The 9,849-nt window shown below is 48.3% G+C and overlaps 1 protein-coding gene across 1 annotated transcript in view; it reads left to right on the plus strand.

Moving 5' to 3' along the window:
• Window positions 1-9,849, plus strand: part of LOC144595021 (E3 ubiquitin ligase Rnf121) — a 239,684-nt gene that overhangs the window by 72,909 nt on the left and 156,926 nt on the right. The window lies entirely within an intron of this gene.

Raw genomic sequence — 9,849 nt, forward strand, 5'->3', positions numbered from 1 at the left:
CGACGTTACGGATCGGGACCGAGGGTCCAGACCCGACACGTTGTGTGTCCATTCCCTCCACAGATGCCGCCTGACCCGCCGAGCTCCTCCAGCACTTTGTCTTTTGTTCAAGGTTCCAGCACCTGCAGTTGCTAGTGGGTCCGTCCAGCTGGTTTATTGATACTACCCTGCTCCTTGGTTGGTGAAGATTCACTAGGAAGCTTCACGCTTTGAGTTTGCTGATAAGTGAGAGGGTGGGGTTAATGCAGGGCACTGGGACTCTGGCAGCTGAGTGGCAAGGTGACGTTTCCCACTCTCATTCTCTGTCACCATTCAAATCCTCGGCCTGTTCTTGAGCGGTGGGAGATTGTTTACACTGGAATTTAGAAGGATGAGAGGAGATCTTATCGAAACGTATCAGATTATTAAGGGGTTGGACACGTTAGAGGCAGGAAACATGATCCCAATGTTGGGGGAGTCCAGAACAAGGGGCCACAGTTTAAGAATAAGGGGTAGGCCATTTAGAACGGAGATGAGGAAAAACTTTTTCAGTCAGAGAGTTGTGAATTTGTGGAATTCTCTGCCTCAGAAGGCAGTGGAGGCCAATTCTCTGAATGCATTCAAGAGAGAGCTAGATAGAGCTCTTAAGGATAGCGGAGTCAGGGGGTATGGGGAGAAGGCAGGAACGGGGTACTGATTGAGAATGATCAGCCATGATCCATTGAATGGCGGTGCTGGCTCGAAGGGCCGAATGGCCTCCTCCTGCACCTATTGTCTATTCCCCTAATGGTAATGGGCGACCAGAACTCTCCTGTGCATGTAGGGACTACCTGGCCTTTCATAAGATCTAGGAGCAGAATTGGGCCATTCGACCCATCAAGTCTACTCCGCCATTCAATCATGACTGATCTATCCTTCTCAACCCTATTCTCCTGCCTTCTCCCAATAACCCCCGACACCCATACTAATCAAGAATCTATCAATCTCCACCTTTAATATATCCACTGACTTGGCCTCCACAGCCGTCTGTGGCAATGAATTCCAGATTCACCACCCTCTGCCTAAAGAAATTCCTCCTCATCTCCTTTCTAAAGGTTCGTCCTTTTAATCTTTCTGTAATCTACAGCACCCTGTCCCTTCCACCAACACATACACATACACAAACACAAAGAGTTCAGGATACCTTGGGCCACTGCACCTGTTCTGCTCAGAAACTCCAAGCATACAAAGAGTCAGTCATAGAGTGATACAGCGTGGAAACAGGCCCTTCCGCCCAACTCGCCCACACCGGCCAACATGTCCCATCTAAATTAGTCCCACCTGCCTGCGTTTGGACCATATCCCTCCAAACCCGTCCTATCCATGTACCTGCCTAACTGTTTCTTAAACGTTGGGATAGTCCCTGCCTCGACTACCTCCTCTGGCAGCTCATTCCATACTTCCACCACCCTCTGTGTGAAAAAGTTACCCCTCAGATTCCAATTATCCCCCTTTCCTCTTCACCTTGAACCTTGATTCACCCACTCTGGGTAAAGGACTCTGTGCATCTACCCGACCTATTCCTCTCATGATTTTATACACCTCTATAAGATCACCCCTCATCCTCCTGAGCTCCAAGGAATATAGTCCCAGCCAACTCAACCTCTCCCTACAGCTCAAATCCTCTAGCCCTGGCAGCATCCTTGTAAATCTTCTCTGTACCTTTTCCAACTTGACACCATCTTTCCTATAACATGGTGCCCAGAACTGCACACAATACTCTAAATCCAGCCTCACCAACGTCTTATACAACTGCAACATAACCTCCGTAAATTCCTTGGGACCTCCTGACCAGATTTGGCTTCATAAGGATGACTTCATCTGCGCTGTGTAATACTTTTCCAGCTGAAAAATCTTTACGTAGTTATCATGTTAGTTCAGCAGGGTCCCTTCTTCTGAACTATTTTAAGAGGCATTTGGACGGATACATGAGCAGGCGGGGCGTGGAGGGATTGGTGCTGATGGGCTGAAGGGCCTGTTCCTGTACTGTACTGTGTTCCAGATGTACTGCCTTGGCTAATCCTGTAGATGTGGCAATGCTGTAGGTGAGTGAGGCAGTGTGTAATGTCGGAGGGTTTGGCCACATCAGCTTTAGTTATGCAGCAGAGCAACGGGGCCCATCGAGTCCATGGCCCACCCATGTACACGGATCGTGTTTTATTCTCCCCACATTCCCCTCAGCACCTACAGGTTATACCACTCACCTACACACTTGGGATTTACAGAGGCCAAGTGATAGGTTCAAGATGAGATAGAAACAGGAGGAGGCCATTTGGCCCTTCGAGCCAGCACCGCCATTCATTGTGATCATGGCTGATCATCCACAATCAGTAACCCGTGCCTGCCTTCTCCCCATACCCCTTGATTCCACTAGCCCCTTGAGCTCTATCTAACTCTCTTTTAAATTCATCCAATGAATTGGCCTCCACTGCCCTCTGTGGCAGAGAATTCCACAGATTCACAACTCTCTGGGTGAAAAAGATTCTTCCCACCTCAGTTTTAAATGGCCTCCCCTTTATTCTTAGACTGTGGCCCCTGGTTCTGGACTCCCCCAACATTGGGAACATTTTTCTTACATCTATCTTGTCCAGTCCTTTTATTATTTTATACGTCTCTATAAGATCCCCTCTCATCCTTCAAAACTCCAGTGAATACAAGCCCAGTCTTTCCAATCTTTCCTCATATGACAGTCCTGCCATCCCAGGGATAAACCTGGTGAACCTACACTGCACTGCCTCAACAGATGGGAGAGATTTTATAGGAACTTGAGAGGCAACCTTTTCCACTCAGACGGTGGTGGGTGTATGGATCGAGCTGCCAGAGGAGGTAGTTGAGGCAGGTACTATAACCTTCCTTTAAAACACACTGGACAGGTACATGGATAGGAAGGGTTTAGAGGGATACGGGCCAAATATGGGCAGATGGGACGAGATCCGATGGGGCATCTTGGTCAGCTTGGGGATTTGGGCTGAATACCCTTTTTCCGTCCTTTCGACTGATTCGCCTACCAAGTGTGTTTGGGATGTGGGGGGAATCCGGGGGAAGCCCACGTAGTTACAGGGAGAACGTGCAAACACCACACGGACAGCACCCGAGGTCAGGATGGAACCCGAGGTCAGCTCTACCCGCTGCACCACTGCCACCTTATTTATTGCTGAGGTTTCACCAGCACCTGATCCTTTCCCATGTCCGACTCCCAGCTCTCTCCACCTCCCCCAGTTACCCGAGCGCTCCACATATCGACAGACGGGTTGGAGAGTGGACAGGGCTGTGTCCTGATGCAGGAGGTGTGGTCCGGGGCGGGGAGTCTGAGGATGTCGTGGACGCAGCGTCGCACTTGTCCGCTGCCCTGCGTTCAGTCCGATTTTCCACCTCTAACCTGCGCCTTGTGAACTTTCTTCAAATCGTTTTGGTGGCACCGTTGGTAATAGTGGCACCCTGGAGTGCCGGCACTGAACGACGACGCAGCTAAACGGAAGCTCAACAAGAGGGGCTTCTGTCTTGTGTGTGATCCTGGATCGAGATCGGGCGCGAAGTTGAGTGTGTCAGCAATCAGGAACCAGACCCATGCGAGGTCCCCAGATCTTCACACCCTCCCTACTGTACTGTGCACAGGGGCAGCTTGGAGCCCTGATGATCAGCTGGAGATCGGGAGCAAGTCTGATCATTACTTCAGTGTGATTTTATTTGCGATTGACAGTGCAAACGCTACTGCTCTGTCCCTGTTTGTGCACTTATCTGCTTCTTGCATACGTGTAGACATGAAATGCTGGAGAGACTCAGCGGGACAGGTAGCATTTCTGGAGGGAAGGAAAGGGTAGACATTTTAGGTCGGGACCCTTCTGTCTGAAGAAGGGTCTCGACCTGAAACGTCACCTATTCCCTCCAGAGAAGCTACCTGCCTCGCTGAGATACTCCAGCATTTTGTATCTATGATTTAAACCAGCACCTGCAGTTCTTTGCTACACCTCTTACATGCGCATCTTGTTTACAGCAGGCATTTACAGTATTGTAAGGTTCATAATTATGTCCATTTGAGCTATTTGTTTCCTGTGTTGTCTTCCACGCTGGACAAGGGCTACTTGCTTTTTTCTAACGTCGCAGAAAATATTAAGACTTTTGTGTATGAAAACAGTACAGAACTAATGAACCCAGAGAATATTTTATTAGTTCACTTTATACTAAACCCAGTAAAGCACTTGGACTCCAAACCCATTTAAATTCTTTAAAGGAGAAATATTTGCCAAAGATTTATGTAAAAAAAAGATTAAGGAAGAGTCTGTGGAGGAATTTTTGGGAGATTGAAACCTGTCATAAAACTGATAATTTGCACAGAATGGAATTTTACGCGGATATTTGATATGAAGTAAATGCCAAATGACAGTTGGTTTGAGGGATTGTATATAAAGAGAGACTCGTTCTGGACTTTCTGGTGTGTCTGCCTCAACTGTTCTGGACAAACAACTCTTGAGTTCCCACCTTGATGTGGGTCAGAGATCAATGTATAGACCCTGAGGATATGCTCTCCCCCCAGAAGGAACAAGGATACAGTTTGAAGATAGACACAAAATGCTGGAGTAACTCAGCAGGTCAGACAGCAACAGGTCATAAATGATCGAAGTAAAATTGGGCCATTCAGCCCATCAGGTCTACCCCGCCATTCAATCATGGTTGATCTATCTTTCCCTCCTAACCCCATTCTCCTACCTTCTCCCCATAACCTCTGCCATCTATCCTGATCACGAGTTTATCTCTGCCTGAAAAATATCCACTAACTCGAACTTCAAATAACCCTTGCATCTCTGGAGAAAAGGAATAGGTGACACCCAGAGAGTTGTGAATCGGTGGAATTCTCTGACAGTGGAGCCGATTCACTGGATGCATTTAAAAGAGAGATAGATAGAGCTCTTAGGGCTAGCAGAATCAAGGGATATGGGGAGAAGGCAGGGATTGTGGTTGATCTGTCATGATCACATTGAATGGTGGTGCTGGTTCCAATGGCCTACTCCTGCACCTATTTTCTATGTTTCTTTGTGACGTTTCAGGTCGAGACCTTTCATCAGACTGAGTCAGGAAACAAGTGATATAGAGATTATAGAACATATGAATGGATATGCAAATAACTGATGATAAAGGAGACAGGCCATTGTTGGCTGTGGGCTAGGTGAAAATGAGTTACAGACAATGAGACTCAACAAGACGACTTTGAAGCTGGTATAACTTGGCTGGGGGAGGGACAATAGACAATAGGTGCAGGAGTAGGCCATTCAGCCCTTCGAGCCAGCACCGCCATTCAATGCGATCATGGCTGATCACTCTCAATCAGTACCCCGTTCCTGCCTTCTCCCCATATCCCCTCACTCCGCTATCCTTAAGAGCTCTATCCAGCTCTCTTGAAAGCATCCAACGAACTGGCCTCCACTGCCTTCTGAGGCAGAGAATTCCACACCTTCACCACTCTCTGACTGAAAAAGTTCTTCCTCATCTCCGTTCTAAATGGCCTACCCCTTATTCTTAAACTGTGGCCCCTTGTTCTGGACTCCCCCAACATTGTGAACATGTTTCCTGCCTCTAATGTGTCCAATCCCCTAATTATCTTATATGTTTCAATAAGATCCCCCCTCATCCTTCTAAATTCCAGTGTATACAAGCCCAATCGCTCCAGCCTTTCAACATAAGACAGTCCCGCCATTCCGGGAATTAACCTAGTGAACCTACGCTGCACGCCCTCCATAGCAAGAATATCCTTCCTCAAATTTGGAGACCAAAACTGCACACAGTACTCCAGGTGCGGTCTCACCAGGGCCCGGTAAAACTGTAGAAGGACCTCTTTGCTCCTATACTCAACTCTTGTTATGAAGGCCAACATTCCATTGGCTTTCTTCACTGCCTGCTGTACCTGCATGCTTCCTTTCATTGACTGATGCACTAGGACACCCAGATCTCGTTGAACTCCCCCTCCTCCTAACTTGACACCATTCAGATAATAATCTGCCTTTCTATTCTTACTTCCAAAGTGAATAACCTCACACTTATCTACATTAAACTGCATCTGCCATGTATCCGCCCACTCACACAACCTGTCCAAGTCACCCTGAGGCCTTATTGCATCTTCCTCACAATTCACACTACCCCCCAGCTTAGTATCATCTGCAAATTTGCTAATGGTACTTTTAATCCCTTCGTCTAAGTCATTAATGTATACCGTAAATAGCTGGGGTCCCAGCACCGAACCTTGCGGTACCCCACTGGTCACTGCCTCCCATTCCGAAAGGGACCCATTTATCCCCACTCTTTGCTTTCTGTCTGTCAACCAATTTTCTATCCATGTCAGTACCCTACCCCCAATACCATGTGCCCTAATTTTGCCCACTAATCTCCTATGTGGGACCTTGTCGAAGGCTTTCTGAAAGTCGAGGTACACCACATCCACTGACTCCCCTGTCAATTTTCCTAGTTACATCCTCAAAAAATTCCAGTAGATTTGTCAAGCATGATTTCCCCTTCGTAAATCCATGCTGACTCGGAATGATTCCGTTACTGCTATCCAGTAACGGAGAGAGGGAATGTCGGGGTTACTTGAAGTTAGAGAAATCAATTATTTGACCGCTGGGTTGAAAGCTGCCCAAGCGAAATATGAGATGCTGTTCCTCCAATTTGTGTTTGGCCTGACTCTGACAATGGAGGAGGCCCAGGGATGAGAGTTCAGTGTGGGAATGGGAAGGAGAATTAGAGTGTTTGGATAGAGTTCCCCTGCCCTTGCCCTTTCACCCACATTCAACATATTATCTGACATTTTCATCAGCTCCAACATGATGCGACCAATCGTCACATCTTCCTCTCTTTACCTATTTTCTCTGAGACCGTTCCCTCCGCAACTCTCTGGTACACGTCCCTTCCCACCCAAACCACCCCCTCCCCAGGTACCTTCCCCTGCAACGGCAGGAGATGCAACACCTGTCCCTATACATCCTCCCTCACCTCCATCCAGGAACCCGGGCAGTCCTTCCAGGTGAGGCAGAGGTTCATATGCACCTCTTCCAACCTCGTGTGCTGTTCCCGATGTGGTCTCCTGTACATCGGCGTAGATTTGGCGACCATTTCACCACACGCTTGCGCTCGGTCCGTCAAGTCCTGCTGGATCTCCCAGTTGCTAACCATTCCAACACCCCTTGCCCTTCCCATTTCTGACCTTTCTGTCATAGATGACCGACCTCTGTTGCTGGAGTAAAGGCATCTCGTATTCCACTTGCGTAGCTTATAACCCACGGAATGAACATTGAATTCTCCCAATTTGGGGTATCCTCCAAACCCTCCCTTCTGCCTTCCCCCCCCCCTCCTTTGTGCCACACCTGGACTCGCACCTATTTCTCCCCTTCCACCTACATTCCTTCCTCTAGCTTCACAATTGGCAGCTCATCAAGCCTATTTTCTCATACCTTTTGTCTTTTCATCTCTGGGTTTTGTCCAACCATCTGCCTGCCAAGCCTCTTCTCATCTGTATCCACCTATCACTTGTCAGGCTTTGTCCTGCCCCTCCTCTCTTGCAGCTTTTCCCCACCACCAGTCTGAAGAAGGGTTCCGAAACGTCACCTATCCATGTTCTCCAGAGACGCTGCCTGACCCGCTGAGTTACTCCAGCACTCTGAAACGTCACCTATCCATGTTCTCCAGAGAAGCTGCCTGACCCACTGAGTTACTCCAGCACTCTGTGAAACGTCACCTATCCATGTTCTCCAGAGACGTGCCTGACCCGCTGAGTTACTCCAGCACTTTTATCTTTTCTTTTCTCCCTGGGGGTGACTGCATTTATCAGACGCCACAATAACAAGCTGACAGGGAAAGAACACAATCCCACTATAGTTGAATTTATTTCCAATGCATTAAGTTGATGTTTTAGTTCACAAGAATGTGATGACTGGTGAGAGAGCCTTGCTTGGAACACAGCTCACGGCTGTGGCCCCAGGCCCCTTGTTCCCATCCTGGTCACGGCGCCAGTTATTTTAACACCAGTGGATTATCTCTGCTGTTTGAATCACCCAAATGGCAAGAATGTGGACCAAAAAGTTTGCCGAGGGGAGGGGGCTCCTCTTCAGAGGCGATGAATTGGGAAGCGTTCAGAAGGAACCGTGTTCGCCCGGTGTCAGTGAACACGTTCTGCCCAAGTTAGCATGTGATTTGTCTCACGCTCCTTGGTATTGGTCTCTTTTCAATGACATTTTCAACCTATCTAAGATAGACACAAGGTGCTGGAGTAACTCGGCAGCAACTCTGGAGAAAAAGGGAGGGGGGGGGGGGGGTCACAATTAGAAGCTCACAGGAGATCATAAGTGCCACAAAATGCAACAGACGGCTGCCTGGGTAGGGATTGCTTGTTTAAAGTCACTTCCTCTCAATCACAATCACACTTTATAATCCAAGTGTGTTTTACAACATACAAGGAAGTTCATTTGCCGTACAGTCATAACAATAAAACAACAGGACACACACAATACATTTTAACATGAACATTCACCACAGTGACTTCTCCACATTCCTCACTGTGATAGAAGGTGAAAAAAAAGTTCAATTCTATCTCCCTTCTTTGTCCTCCAGACGTCGGGGGCTCTAACCTTCCGTTGACGGGATGATCTTAATCCCGTAGCCGGCGGCGAGCCTTCCTCGTCGGGGCGATCAAGCTCTTTCATCGGAGGGGGGGGGGGATCTCAGCTTCCCCACGCCGGCGATCTACCCCGGGTCGGGACCAGTCGAACCTCGTGCAGCTTTTGGAGCTCCCGACCGGTCTCCATCCGAGACTGCGAGCTCCTGATGTTAAGGTTCGCAGGCTGCATTGGAGCGTCGATCCCAGGCAAGGGATCGCAGGCTCAGATGATAAATCCACGCCCCCACAGGGACTCAAGGTCAGTCCCAGGCAAGACCTCCAGCTCCGTGATGTTAGGCCACAGAGCGACCAGAGATACCATCCGGAAAACAATCACATCTCCGGCAAGGTAGGAGATTGAAAAAAAGTTTCCCCCGACCCCCCTCTCCCACCCCCCACATAAAACAAACCAGAGAACATTTACACAACTTAACAAAAAGAGTTTGAAAAGGACAGATAGACTGTAGGCGAGGCAGCCATCATGGACCAGGGTGGGTGATGTTTCGGGTTGGGGGGCTTTTTCAGACCTGAAACGTCACCCATTCTTTTTCTCCAGAGATGCTGCCTGACCCTCTCTGAGTTACTCCAGCACTTTGTGTCTATCTCTGGTATCAACCAGCATCTGCAGTTCTTTGTTTCTACTTTTCAACCTATTTCACAGGTTCTGTTCTTCAAACAACCAAGGAGTTCCACTGTGGGTTCCTTTTGACCCCCTCCCCAATACAGATTAAATCAAATTTAATATTCTGCTGTGAAGGATTGCTACATTGCCTACATAAACTAACTGCACTTTAAAAGTCTTGCAAGTTTATTTTAATTCATTCCCGAGGATGTGACAGGTGCTGAAGAAATGCAAAGCTGCTCAGGGCAAGGTCACCACTGGTGCTGAAGGTTCCAGAACTAGGATGGGTTTATTGTTGATGATAGATGCAAAATGCTGGAGCGACTCTGTGGGACGTGCTGCATCTCTGGAGAAAAAGGATGGTTGACGTTTCAGGTCCAGACCCTTTTTCACCAGTGATGCTGCCTGAGCCGCTGAGTTACTCCAGCACTTTGTGTCTGTCTTTGGTATCAACCAGCATCTGCAGTTCCTTGTTTCTACATTCTGGGTTTCTGGTCGCTGGAGTTTGCCAGTCAGAGTGAAGCTGTGAGCTTTTATCCCACCTGCACGTTCTGTGCTGCCTCTGAAT

The sequence above is a fragment of the Rhinoraja longicauda genome, chromosome 7, assembly GCF_053455715.1.
Source record: "Rhinoraja longicauda isolate Sanriku21f chromosome 7, sRhiLon1.1, whole genome shotgun sequence".
Classification (NCBI taxonomy): domain Eukaryota; kingdom Metazoa; phylum Chordata; class Chondrichthyes; order Rajiformes; family Arhynchobatidae; genus Rhinoraja; species Rhinoraja longicauda.